The sequence below is a fragment of the Bubalus bubalis genome, chromosome 1 (genome assembly GCF_019923935.1).
Source record: "Bubalus bubalis isolate 160015118507 breed Murrah chromosome 1, NDDB_SH_1, whole genome shotgun sequence".
NCBI classification, from domain to species: domain Eukaryota; kingdom Metazoa; phylum Chordata; class Mammalia; order Artiodactyla; family Bovidae; genus Bubalus; species Bubalus bubalis.
Genome location: NC_059157.1, coordinates 155,572,003 through 155,587,500, shown reverse-complemented (window position 1 = coordinate 155,587,500; position 15,498 = coordinate 155,572,003).

Here is a 15,498-nt window from a genome sequence, read left to right as displayed (position 1 = left end):
TAAATAGTTGCAAAGGACATTGTAATGATAACCAGTAAATTATAAATATGGACATTTAAAAATAAAACTGTTACTTTATTTTTATAATTGTAAACCTTTTATTGCTCTCCTATCCTATTGTTGTTTTTGTTCAGTCATCGAGTCGAGTCCTGTCCTATTAAATTACTACAAAAACACATACGTAACTTTCCAAAGTTCTTCTGGATTGAGTTGTTACTACAGTTATATTTTTTTATGTGGAAGATTTTTAAATTCTTTATTGAATTTGTTACAGTATTTTTTCTGCTTTATGTTTTGGTTTTTTGGCCTCACAGTATGTGGGATCTTAGCTCCCCAACCAGGGACCCCATGCACCTCATGCCCTGAAAGGTGAACTCTTAACTACTAGACCACCAGGGCATTCCTACAGTTATTATTAATATGCTACTGTTAAAAAACAAATAAATACCAAATTTTGATAAATAATTATTAAGCATCAAAGTTAGGTTTTGTTGACAATGCATTTCTTGATAAGAAGAATCAATACCTAATGTTTCCCTTTACATGTGATGAAAAAGCAGGTAGATGCACTCAAACATAATTAGTCTATACATAGGATCTTATGTGGGCCTTCCCCAGTGGCTCAGCAGTAAAGAATCCATGTGCAATGCAGGAGACACAGGAGACGCAGGTTCAATCCCTGAGTCGGGAAGATCCCTTGCAGAGAAGGGAATGGCAACCCACTCCAGTATTCTTGCCTGAAAAATCCCATGGACAGAAGGGTCTGGTGGGCTATAGTCCATAGTGTCACAAAGAGTTAGACACAACTAAAGTGACCAAGCACACACACACACACACACACACACACACAAGATCTTATTTACTTTATATTAGTTCAGTTCAGTTCACTTCAGTTGCTCAGTCATGTCCGACTCTTTGCAACCCCATGGACTGCAGCACACCAGGCCTCCCTGCCCATCACCAACTCCCAGAGCTTGCTCAAACTCATGTCCATTGAGTCGGTGATGCCATCCAACCATCTTATCCTCTGTTGTCCCCTTCTCCTCCCACCTTCAATCTTTCCCAGCATCAGGGTCTTTTCAAATGAATCAGCTCTTCACATCAAGTGGCCAAAGTATTGGAGTTTCAGTTTCAACATCAGTCCTTCCAATGAATATTCAGAACTGATTTCCTTTAGGACGGACTGGTTGGATCTCCTTGCAGTCCAAGGGACTCTCAAGAGTTCTCTCCAACACCACAATTCAAAATCAATTCTTCAGCGCTCAACTTTCTTTATAGTCCAACTCTCACATCCATACATGACTACTGGAAAAACTATAGCCTTGACTAGACAGACCTTTGTTGGCAAAGTAATGTCTCTGCTTTTTAATATGTTGTCTAGGTTGGTCATAACTTTCCTTCCTAGGAGTAAGCATCTTTTAATTTCATGGCTGCAGTCACCATCTGCAGTGATTTTGGAGCCCAAAAAAATAAAGTCTGCCACTGTTTCCACTGTTTCCCCATCTATTTGCCATGAAGTGATGGGACCAGATGCCATGATCTTAGTTTTTGAATGTTGAGCTTTAAGCCAACTTTTTATTAGTAGGAGGAAGAAAATATTAAGCATTTTATGGTGAAATAAGATGAGAATTTTACTGTATTATAATAAACATTTCAAACAGTATTAGTAAAAAGTTGCTTTAACTACTTCATTAAATAATAATGGCCAACTGGAAAGATTTCATAGAAATTTTATCTAGCATATCTCAAAAACTTCGATAGTCTAAGAAAACATTCTAACCACATTTAAAATAATTAGTGATGCTATGCTAACCTATACTGCATTGCTATTTAAAGTCTCTTTTCTTTCCATCTAAGGATGTATCCTAGAAACAAATATCCAGAAGACCTGAAAAGGCTACTTATATTTAAATGCATTGCAGGAAGGGGCATTTTTAACACTCAGCCTTTCTTACTAATGTTAATTTTGCCTGACTTTCCTGGAACTATCCTCCAAAGGCATACTTTGATGAAACCAAGTCATAAAAAAAGAGACTCATTAGTCTAAAATTGTCTGACTCCCATTGCTGCAGTCTACCTTGTATGTGAACTCAGAAAACCCCGGCATGGACTAAAATATTGTTCCTAACATGACACGTTATTTCAAAGGAAGTCAGGGAAACATAGGAATGTCTGTGAACTTAAGATCATCAGTTCCTTCAAGTATCCCTGGGGTACACATGCCTCATGTTACAGGCCGCTTTTCTAACTTAGCAAGTCAAGTCCACCAGAATCTTGTTTGCATCGAAGCATTAGAACTTCTGGGCAGAACTGAGTAGAGTACCTCTGGTCAGAAGGTTGGACTCTCAGACCTCAGATACAAGACAAGAGTCTGTGTTCCCCTCCCTCCATGAGTGCAAAATGTCAAGAAGAGGACCTGACAGCCACCTCCTGCCTCTCCTGGTCGTGAGCCGAGATCACAGAAGAGGAAATTTCTGAGTGCAGCATCACCGGGGCCTGATGGTTCTCTGTGACCATGTCCCCTGTGGACTCTTAATATACTCTCTTTTTCTTATTTTTTTTTCTCAATATACTCTTAACCGGAGAGACCCCAGAACCAACCAGTATAAGGCAGACCTGCAAACACCAAGAAGAAAGTTCCTCAACATCCAGCTGGCAGCAGTAGGAGAAGCAGTGAAGAGAAATGTGAGCCACAAAGATCTAGTTGGGGGTCAGGGAGGGCTTAAATTCTTTGTAACTACATGGTTGGAACGCTGAGCCAGTACATATTACTGTCACCAAATTCTTGATATCTACATTGTAATAACTTGGGGGAAAGAAATTATACTTGTTTTTTTTGTTTTTTTTTGTTTTTTACCATTTGTGCCCTAGACATAGTATGTTGGTAGAGAAAGATGGAAAGAGATATTTTTCCATGTTGTGATTTAATTATTTATGACTCAAATTTAGTCATACAACCAATATGAGAGTTTGTTTTGTTTATGTATTAAGGGCCCTTGAAAATGTTTGTCAAACCATCTGTAATTTGATGCTTTAAGTTGGTAATGATGCATTTCAGCAGCATATGCAGATAGAATCTATATTGTTGTTTCTACTTTAGTTACTGATATCCCAAATGTTTCTAATACTAACTTCATAGGTGCACTCTTTAATTATCAGTGGCCCCCAGATCCCCAGAGTTTCTGCAACCATCCCCACCCCTCCAGGATCAGGACATCTGTTGGAAGGATTCCAGGAAGGGTGAGCATCTGGCTGGGTCTGAGGGTGTGATCTGACTGTGTGATCCTGACTGTATTTCAACCTATAACATCTTTATGAACTGTCTATTTATTTTTGTTGTTTGTGCCTCTTCTGACCTTCTTAGTGTAAAAGCAGCTGAACTTTTAGTGAAGAAATTGTATATTCATACAATATTGAATACACATGTTTATATTCAATTTTGTATTCAAATTGTGTATTCATAGAAAGCTTCTCAGGTGGCTCACTGGGTAAAGAATCTGCCTGCCAATGCATGAGATGCAGGTTCAATCCCTGGGTTGGGAAGAGTCCCTGGAGAAGGAAATGGCAACCCACTCTAGTATTTGCCTGGAGAATCACATGGACAGAGGACCCTGGTGGGCTATAGTCTGTGGGGTCACAAAGAGTTGGACTAAAATTCAGTCATTAGAAGTTTAATGCAAACTTTAGTATAAATGATTTACCATGAGTTTCAATATAGCTCTTCTCATGAAGGTTCTGAACTTTTCTGGAAATATGATAAGAATATTGTCTCAGCAGTTTCCTTTGGTTGAGTGCCTTTGGACTAGTACTCTGGAGGGGATAATTTACCTCAGATCTTCTAACTTATTGAAATGTGTGTAAAAATGAGACTATTGTTATATTCCTTTAGTCAACTCAGGTTTGACTGGGTTTTTGTTCATTACCAAAAGAGCGTGATTTTGAAAGGCATGGAGTCCTCCTTGACCAGCGAAAGTGGATGTCTCCACTGGCATCAGGCCTATGCCCTATCTTTGTGTCCCTGGTTTAAAAGCAGAAAGCAGACTTCCAGTGTAAAATGGCATGGCATCTGACTAACAGGCCATGGTGTAGCCCCTTCTAATAGCCCATTAAAAACCCTGTGATGGAAAAGGAAAGACACATACGCACGGCACACAGTCAGCCTGGCCCCCCACTGCTGTGCCACATGGGTGCCACCGCTCAAGGTCCCTGGGCCACCTTGCTGGGAACATTCTGAGATGGCCATTCCTAAAAGAGGACTCTTGTGTGAGTGGCAGTAAGGAGGGAGAGACCGGTAGAGATGCACTGTAGCCTGGGAAGTGGGATTCTCTCAAATAGCAGTGGGTCAGCATAACAGACTGAGCAGCTGGGTAGTGAAATGTACCCAATGGTACTTGAAGGAGTAGTAGTAGCAGCAGTAACAGCAACGAATCAGTAGAAGCAGTAGTAGCAGCAGCAATAATAAAGAAAATGGTAATGGCTGATATTTGTTGTTTATGAGGAGCAATGGATAGTATTAAGAGCTTTAAAAGTATTTCATTTAATCCTCCCAGGAGCCCAATGAGGTTGACATATTTACTAGCTTCCTCTTACAGATGATAAAACTGAGGCATAGAGAGGTTAAGCAACTCACCCAAAGTCACACAGCTAGGAAGTGGCAAAGCCTGGACTGGGGAATATGCCCTGTAAGCTGAATGCTGGACCAGGTACCAGGAGTATCACCTCACCCCTCTTCCCAGTTGTGTGTCTAATAAGGGATATGACCCTCACTCCAGGGAAAATTTGAGAGATAGCCCTATACCCTATTCATTGAAATAAAGATCTAGCTTCATCTGAGAATGAGAAATCAAGAAGGGAGGAAAGAAGGAAGGAAGAAACAGTTTCAGTTCAGTCGCTCAGTCGTGTCCGACTCTTTGCGACCCCATGAATCACATCACGCCAGGCCTCCCTGTCCATCACCAACTCCCGGAGTTCACTCAAACTCACATCCATCGAGTTGGTGATGCCATCCAGCCATCTCATCCTCTGTCATCCCCTTCTCCTCCTGCCCCCAGTCCCTCCCAGCATCAGAGACTTTTCCAATGAGTCAACTCTTCGCATGAGGTGGCCAAAGGACTGGAGTTTCAGCTTTAGCATCATTCCTTCCAAAGAACACCCAGGGCTGATCTCCTTTAGAATGGACTGGTTGGATTTCCTTGCAGTCCAAGGGACTCTCAGGAGTCTTCTCCAACACCACAGTTCAAAAGCATCAACTCTTCGGTGCTCAGCTTTCTTCACAGTCCAACTCTCACATCCATACATGACCAATGGAAAAACCATAGCCTTGACTAAACGAACCTTTGTTGGCAAAGTAATGTCTCTGCTTTTCAATATGCTATCTAGGTTGGTCATAACTTTTCTTCCAAGAGTAAGCATCTTTTAATTTCATGGCTGCAATCACCATCTGCAGTGATTTTGGAGCCCCCAAAAATAAAGTCTGACACTGTTTCCACTGTTTCCCATCTATTTCCCAAGAAGTGATGGGACCAGATGCCATGATCTTCGTTTTCTGAATGTTGAGCTTTAAGCCAACTTTCTCACTCTCCTCTTTCACTTTCATCAAGAGGCTTTTTACTTCCTCTTCACTTTCTGCGATAAGGGTTAGAAAGCATCACTACAAACAAAGCTAGTGGAGGTGATGGAATTCCAGTTGAGCTATTTCAAATCCTGAAAGATGATGCTGTGAAAGTGCTACACTCAATATGCCAGCAAATTTGGAAAACTCAGCAGTGGCCACAGGACTGGAAAAGGTCAGTGTTCATTCCAATTCCAAAGAAAGGCAATGCCAGAGAATGCTCAAACTACCACACAATTGCACTCATCTCACATGCTAGTAAAGTAATGCTCAAAATTCTCCAAGCCAGGCTTCAGCAATACCTGAACTGTGAACTTACTGATGTTCAAGCTGGTTTTAGAAAAGGCAGAGGAACCAGAGATCAAATTGCCAACATCCGCTGGATCATCAAAAAAGCAAGAGAGTTCCAGAAAAACATCTATTTTTGTTTTATGGACTATGCCAAAGCCTTTGACTGTGTGGATCCCAATAAACAGTGAAAAATTCTGAAAGGGATGGGAATACCAGACCACCTGACCTGCCTCTTTAGAAACCTATATGCAGGTCAGGAAGTAACTGTTAGAACTGGACATGGAACAACAGACTGGTTCCAAATAGGAAAAGGAGTTTGTCAAGGCTGTATATTGTCACCCTGCTTATTTTAACTTCTATGCAGAGTACATCATGAGAAACGCTGGGCTGGAAGAAGCACAAGCTGGAATCAAGATTGCCAGGAGAAATATCAATAACCTCAGATATGCAGATGACACCACCCTTATGGCAGAAAGAAACAGTTTAGAAGCTATGAAAACAAGCATTACAGAACAATGGAAAGAAAGTAGCATACAGGAAATAACCAAACAGACTTACAGAAAAGATCTACTACACAATTCAATGAAGCCTCTCTAGGAAATGGTCTAGCATCCTACAGAAGCAGAATATTATAGGCCTCACACTCTTTTTTTAAAACTGTGTCATTTGCTATATTAAGTCTTTAGGTCCTGTGCTTTTTGATTTATTTCCAGAATATGGAGCCCTAGTTGTAGCCTTAAAAAAGCAGTTTCTTCTTAAATACAGACAAAATAGAAAAAGTGTATGAAGACTGGTACAAAAGGAGAGGGAAATAACAAATGATACAGCTGTTCATAAGATAAAGCTCTCCAGATAAAGTCAAAGGCCAAAATTTATAAGGATAAAAACACATTCTAAATTTAGTAATCATAAAAGTGCTCCTAAAAATTGTCTACAGCAGTCCATTTTTGAGAGAGAGATCTTCAAAAGTTAAAGTTTCTTTTAACTGTAAATAATGTTAACATAAAACAGGAGGCCTTGGTGCAACCCCTTCCAAGTGAAAGTCGCTCAGTCATGTCCAACTCTTTGTGACTCCATGGACTGTATAGTCCATGGAATTCTCCAGGCCAGAGTACTCGAGTGGGTAGCCTTTCCCTACTCCAGGGGATCTTCCTAACCCAGGGATCGAACCCATACCTCTGGCATTGCAGGTGGATTCTTTACCAACTAAACTATTAGGGAAACCCTCTTGGCCCCTTCCAATACCCCATTAAAAGCCCTGAGATGGAAAACATTGGCCATAAGCTGAATGGTCTCTGATAAGCTGAACCACTATGTACTTGAAATAAAGTCTTTGTTCTCAAAAGTCATTTATGCTCTCTTTTATTGTTAACAGTATGAAATCATAGAGAGTATGAACATTTTAGAGGGTGTATGATCTCCATTGTTTTGTTTTGGGGCAAAGGATCTTCAGGCTTTGTCTTTGCTCTTCTTCCTTTGATGTATTTCTACTGTCTCATTATGTGCTTTCCATTCTCTCTCTTTTTTTTTTCCCTATCTTCTGAATAGAATTTCTTTTTTCTTTTCTTCTTTTTCTTATTCCCAGTGCCACTTCCTACTGCTCATTTGGAAGTAATTCTCTCTGCAACTATTTTTAACTAACCCTAACCCTAAAGACTCCACCAGAAAATTACTAGAACTAATCAATGACTATAGTAAAGTTGCAGGATATAAAATCAACACACAGAAATCCCTTGCATTCCTATACACTAATAATGAGAAAACAGAAAGAGAAATTAAGGAAACAATTCCATTCACCATTGCAACAGAAAGAATAAAATACTTAGGAATATATCTACCTAAAGAATCTAAAGACCTATATATAGAAAACTATAAAACACTGGTGAAAGAAATCAAAGAGGACACTAACAGATGGAGAAATATACCATGTTCATGGATTGGAAGAATCAATATAGTGAAAATGAGTATACTACCCAAAGCAATCTATAGATTCAATGCAATCCCTATCAAGCTACCAACAGCATTCTTCACAGAGCTAGAACAAATAATTTCACAATTTGTATGGAAAAACAAAAAACCTCGAATAGCCAAAGCGATCTTGAGAAAGAAGAATGGAACTGGAGGAATCAACCTACCTGACTTCAGGCTCTACTACAAAGCCACAGTTATCAAGACAGTATGGTACTGGCACAAAGACAGAAATATAGATCAATGGAACAAAATAGAAAGCCCAGAGATAAATCCACGGACATATGGACACCTTATCTTCGACAAAGGAGGCAAGAATATACAATGGATTAAAGACAATCTCTTTAACAAGTGGTGCTGGGAACTCTGGTCAACCACTTGTAAAAGAATGAAACTAGAACACTTTCTAACACCATACACAAAAATAAACTCAAAATGGATTAAAGATCTAAATGTAAGACCAGAAACTATAAAACTCCTAGAGGAGAACATAGGCAAAACACTCTCTGACATACATCACAGCAGGATCCTCTATGACCCACCTCCCAGAATATTGGAAATAAAAGCAAACATAAACAAATGGGACCTAATTAACCTTAAAAGCTTCTGCACATCAAAGGAAACTATTAGCAAGGTGAAAAGACAGCCTTCAGAATGGGAGAAGATAATAGCAAATGAAGCAACTGACAAACAACTAATCTCGAGAATATACAAGCAACTCCTGCAACTCAACTCCAGAAAAATAAATGACCCAATCAAAAAATGGGCCAAAGAACTAAATAGACATTTCTCCAAAGAAGACATCCAGATGGCTAACAAACACATGAAAAGATGCTCAACATCACTCATTATCAGAGAAATGCAAATCAAAACCACTATGAGGTACCATTTCACACCAGTCAGAATGGCTGCGATCCAAAAGTCTACAAGTAATAAATGCTGGAGAGGGTGTGGAGAAAAGGGAACCCTCTTCCACTGTTGGTGGGAATGCAAACTAGTACAGCCACTATGGAGAACAGTGTGGAGATTCCTTAAAAAACTGGAAATAGACATGCCTTATGATCCAGCAATCCCACTGCTGGGCATACACACTGAGAAAACCAGAAGGGAAAGAGACACGAGTACCCCAATGTTCATCGCAGCACTGTTTATAATAGCCAGGACATGGAAGCAACCTAGATGTCCATCAGCAGATGAATGGCTAAGAAAGCTGTGGTACATATACACAATGGAGTATTACTCAGCCATTAAAAAGAATACATTTGAATCAGTTCTAATGAGGTGGATGAAACTGGAGCCTATTATACAGAGTGAAGGAAGCCAGAAAGAAAAACACCAATACAGTATACTAACGCATATATATGGAATTTAGAAAGATGGTAACAATAACCCTGTGTACGAGACAGCAAAAGAGACACTGATGTATAGAACAGTCTTATGGACTCTGTGGGAGAGGGAGAGGGTGGGAAGATTTGGGAGAATGGCATTGAAACATGTAAAATATCATGTATGAAATGAGATGCCAGTCCAGGTTCGATGCACGATACTGGATGCTTGGGGCTGGTGCACTGGGACGACCCAGAGGGATGGAATGGGGAGGGAGGAGGGAGGAGGGTTCAGGATGGGGAACACATGTATACCTGTGGCGGATTCATTTTGATATTTGGCAAATCTAATACAGTTATGTAAAGTTTAAAAATAAAATAAAATTTAAAAAAAAAAAAAAAGAAAAGAAATTACCCAAAGAACCTGACTGCAATGCAGGAGATCCAAGTTTGATCCCTGGGTTGGGACGATCCCCTGGAGAAGGGAATGGCAGCCCACTTCAGTATTCTTGCCTAGAGAATACCATGGACAGAAGAGCCTGGTGGGCAACAGTCCCCGTGGTCCCAAAGAGTCGGACACAACTGAGCAACTAACACACCCACACGTTAACATGCTTACATAGTCTCTTGATGCTTCACCCAAACAATACAAGTACCTTAGAATATTATAACTACAATTTTCACCCCATTCCAATTTAAATTATATTTTGAATTTGAATCCTATCTTGTTTGTTTAACCTCAAAAATTAGATATTACTATTATTGTTATATGTGATCAATGTTTGTCAGTTTCTTTGCTCACCATTTCTCCTTGCATCTCAGACCTTCCTCCATTTATCCTCATAATCTTTTGCATAAAGCACTTTTTCATTTCTAAAAGTTTCATTCAGTTTTTTTTTTCAATCTGCTAGCTTTGTCTTAAAAATTCTCTTATTCCTTTTTCACAAACTTTTCATTTCCTTAAACATACCAAACATGACTCTGATGCTGCGAGAGATTGGGGACAGGAGGAAAAGGGGACAACAGAGGATGAGATGGCTGGATGGCATCACCGACTCGATGGACGTGAGTTTGAGTGAACTCCGGGAGTTGGTGATGGACAGGGAGGCCTGGAGTGCTGTGGATTGAGCGACTGAACTGACTGACTGACCAAACATGATTATTTTATATTGTATCTGATCATCTTTATAGATCTGATTTTTCAGTCTGTTGTTTCTGCTGATTCTCACTCACGGTGCTTTATTTTTGGGTGCATGTGTGGTGGAGGGAAGGGCAGAACATGCCTAAGTATATTTTTATGTGCTTATGTTCCTTGGAACTTTATCTCTAGGGCTTCTTTGAGACCTGGGTTGACACTGTGTTCTTTCATAAAAGATTTGCTTTGCTCTTCCCAGTTGATTACACAAACATTCTTGGAGCACTTTTGTTAAAATTCTCTTCTTTCAATTTTTCAATTACAGGTGATATAAATTCAAACAAGAAATCACATGAGGGCCAGGTTGCAGGTACAGATTCTCAACTGAGACTTTCTCCTACTTTCCTCCAACATAAAGATCAAATCAGATGTGTGACTGTCTCCTGCATAGCCCCCCCTTTTTTTTTCACACCCTTCAAATTGAAGGTAAAACCCTTTGAGATTCCAGCTTTATCTCCTATAAGACTTCCAATTTTGTGTGGGCCTGAGGCTTTAACTCCCGACGTCTCCTATCAAACATTTTCCAAAATGTTCATGGTTTCCTTCCAGGTTTTGGCAGAAGCACTGAAAGAACTCACTTTGGTTCTCTTCTCCCAAAGTCACTACTTCTGTCTTGCTTTTTTATTTCTTCAGATTCCTTACTTCTGTGCCATCTTGTTGATGCCTTTAAAAAGTACTTCCTTTGTTATTTTGTCTAGCATTTGGGTTGTTTTCATTGGGTAAATCTTTTAGCATATCTAGTTTAGCAAACTAAAGGCAGTAAATACTCTGCGGAGATAGGGAGACAGCATCCATGATGCAGCATATGTGCTGAACTGAAGGCTTCTATAAAGCACTGTGTCAGAGGAGTACAGAGGTCTGGGACCAAAGGACGGAAACAGAAGTGGCCTTACTTACACTATTCCAGTGACCACCTTTCTCTTTTTTTGTAATATAAGAATTCAAAGCTAGAAATTTCCTCTAGTCACCTGCTTCTGGGAAAAGCAAATCCATACAGTGCTTAATGATGTAGAATATATCTTTCTGTATGGAAAACCCCCAGGATATATTTATTTTGATTTTTTGGTTATTTTCAGTCTGTAGGATATTAGAACAATTAAAATTATCCTGGAAAGAAATGCTGATTTTTAAGGAAAATTATCCATATTCTTAAACTTTATATTATTTTCTCTTCATTCATTTATTCATTTGACATACATTAAGTTTTTTTGTGCCAATCATTATGTTGAGGTGGGAAATTAAAAACATCTGTACCAGATTATTAATTTCTTGCATTAAGTACTATAAAAACTTTTAGAGAAGATGAAAACCCTGCTTTTCGGGAGATAACAGCTCAGTGTTTGACCCTAAAGCATTGGTTACCTGGTTTCAAATTGTTTCTAAACAATTCTCCAACACATTTTGAATGAACCCCAGGAGCTCCAGTGACTATGTCATTAATAAATTGTTTAGCTCATAATTATTTACAAAGAAATGGATCAAAGAAATTTAAGAGATGAAGAACGTAAGTTACATATTGCCTGTTGAATCAGTTCCCCACTAATTCATTCAGTATAGATTCATGGCTTCAGGAAAAGAAGAATATAAAAAATACTTTTAATCAAAAAAGCCTAGATTAAAATGATGAAAACTTGATTTAGCATCCCTCGCTTTTTAGGCATTTCCAAACTCTGTTTCACTTTCTATTACCATTGGCCACAGGCAAGCACCATCTCTCTTTCTTTTGCCCCATGGCACACGTGGAGAAGGCCTGCAAATGCTGTGTGTATTTTGGGCTGGCTGCAAGTGTTAGCAGAGCTCTCCTGCATGCCCCCAAACAATCTGTGACTGTGTCACATGTATTTCTCATTCAAAGTAAATTTCAAGTTAGTCTTGTACACAAACCCTTTGAAGTCATGAAAAAGTTAAAGAGTTGAAAGAGGCGGCGGCATCTAATTGGTCTCGTTAAGCATTGAGATCAAACACTACATTTGTTATCAGAAGAATAAGGAATACTTTGACCTTTCTCTCTTTATACGGCAGTTAGGCAAGAAATGGACTGTATAAAGATTTTTTTTAAATCATACTCTGCTCTTTCCTGAGCTGGATCGTTTTTATGTCGTGATATCAGTTTTTCTTACTTAGAATTATCCCTTAATCTCTTATCTCAATAACATATTCACACATATTGAATCTCCTTCTGTAACTGGCATTGACTGGGCTCCATATCTCATACCTAAGTAACTACCTGGGGTATAGTTTAAGAAGGCAACTCTAAACTGTCTGAATTTGCTGCTTCATCATGCCTGGGAGAAACTGACTCACCTTTATTAATCTACAAACAGTTTTAAAAGAATTAAAATCAGAGTTTATCAAGTTCATGTTACTATCTTTATGTATTGGCATTTGGGAAAGTCTCCAGTCATTGTTTTTCATTATCACTATGGCTTTTAAAGCCTTCAATACAGTCATTTTGGCAAATGAGTGAACACCAGCAACTGCATGAAAACAATGGCTTCGCTTTGTAATGTAATGTGGGGAAAATATTTTTTAATTTTCTAACAGGTGCTGGGCTATGAGTCTGACTCATAAAGATAGTAATTATACCTCCTTTCTAAAGTGAAGCAGCAGAGAGAGAACATACTAAAATTAATGAAGAGAGCAAGACTTGGGTTCATTTTCTCTATCTGGAGAATTCATGATCCTGAGAGGTTTTTAAAATGAATCATTGCTTTGTGAAGTATAGCTCAGGAGCAGATATTTGTCTTTGTGTCAAAAACAAGGACTCTTAGCAAATTGAATCTCTTCCTACCTTTAGATAATTCAAAAAAGATAAAATCTTGAGGGCTTTATAGTGTTGAGCAGGGATAAAGCCTTCTTATAGATTGGAACAAAATTCTTACCAGTTTCAACTGGCAGATAAAAGTGAATTTCAGAACCGATTTTCACATAAAGAGTGTTGTAATAGTGCAGCAGCATGCAGTCAGGATAGTTGGTAACTGTGTACACAGGCTACATTATGTGAAAATGAAAGCTGATTGATTCTTGTGGTGCATGCGTTAGCGATAGCATGAATCAGAATGAGAAATGTTTTCTCATTTCTTAAGTGGTGAAAGTAAGGTGGGAGGAGGGGTGCGGAGAGGTTGGCTGACAGTAGTCCTAGCTGGCTGATGGAGGTAGTATGACAGACCAGCTGAAAACAAGGGGTGAAAAATGCAAGGTATGTACACTTTAATTTGAATTCCAAAGGGCAAGTGTCTGACCTTGAATATTTGCTCCATGCCTTATTCAGCACCTGTAGCTCACAGGTACGGGTATAAAATAGTCCCAAGTCCAATTCATTTCAGTAGAAGATTGTGTTCTCTCTCTCTCTCATTTTTGGAATATGATATAACACAATAAAAACAGATTGATGAAAAAGGACACTACTAGGAATTACTTTGCAAAGAAAAGTTCTGAAGACTACCTGCTAGTCACCCTAGCTCCTGGCATTCCTTCATGTCCTTAAATCATCCTCAGCTTTCCACCAAAGCCCCATTCTGAATGCTCTTCATTCGGCTGCCGTAAACTGACAAGGTTGCAAGAGCAGAGTGCCTGCTTGTACACAGGGACATGTTGTACAGCTTTGCAGTCAGCCCTGTCTTGGGTTTGGTACTGAAGATTTGTTTTGAGGTTTCCTTGGGCACCCAATGGAAAACAAGCAAACAAACAAAAGCTACATGAAATTAGATCTTTCCATTGGTTGTGGAGAAAGGCATGTTATCACAGATGTCTATCACCTAAGCAGGCTATCATTTAAAGGGATAGGGGAGCAAGAACAGCATAAGCCTGAACTAACAGCCAGGAAACTGTCTGTGGGTAGAATGTGGATCAGTGAGTTCATTTCTTCTTTTCATTGACACCTACAACTACAGGGAGTATAAACAATAACCTACTATGTTATGGACCAAACTGTGTTCCCCCCACCCCTAAATTCCTATGTAGAAGCCCCAGTTTCTATTATGACAGGATTTGGAGATAGGGTCTCTAAAGAGGTAAAGATAAGTGGGGTCATTAGGGTGGGACCCTAATTCAATAAGACTCTATTCTTATAAGAAAAGGCAAGGAAGTGATTATCCTCCAAAAAAAAGAAAAGAAAAGATGGGGACTTCCCTGATGGTCCAGTGGCTAAGAATCCACTTTCCAATGCAGGGCACACAGGTTCAAACCTGTGTGGGAAATTAAGAGCCCACATGCAGTGGGCCAACTAAGTCCATGTGCTACGACTAGAGGGAAGACCAAGCACTGCAACAAAGAGGCTGCCTGCCGAAACTAAGACTCGACATAGCCAAAATACATAAATACAATATTAAAAAAAAAAAGGCAGGGACACCAGGAATGTGCATGCACAGGGGAAAGACCACTCAAGGACACAGTGAGAAGATTTGCCATCTGTAAGCCAACGAGGGAGGCCTCAGGAGAAGCCAAACCTGTCAACACCTTGACCTTGGATTTCAGCCTCCAGAACTGTGAGAAGATAAGTTTCTCTGGTTGAAGCCACCCATTTGTTATGGCAGCCTGAGCAGACTAAGATTTGAGAGGGTGAACAGGTATAATGCCATCCCATTGCCATGCTAGGTTGCAGCCAAGAAGCATGGAGACAACCTGAACTCCATGAGAGCCTGATACACACGCCAAATCTGGCTTCTCTGTGAATTTCCATCTCCCTTGTGCATTATACTAATAGAAGAAGGAATGGAAGGACCATCAACTAGATCCCATGTGCTGGACACTGTGCTCTGAGGATGCAAAAGTGACTCACAGAGTTGCTTCCCCTAAGGAAGTCATCATCTGGAGAAAGGCAAGATGAGTCAGTCCTCTGACACAGGTATAGAGAAGGCCTTTCGGAGGATTTGGGATTATGCAAAGGACAGAAAGGATCATAAAGGCTTCACAAAGATGGAGTCTGAGGAGAACTGTTTTGGTATCTACTGCGTTCTAACCACTTAACCTAGTGGCATAAGATACTCGCCATCTCCTCATGCTCAAGGAGTCCATGGGTCAGGAGTTTGGATGAGACACAATGTGGACAGCCTGTCTCTGCTCCATAGTATCTGGACCCTGTTGGTTCAGAGTGACTCAGGTGACAG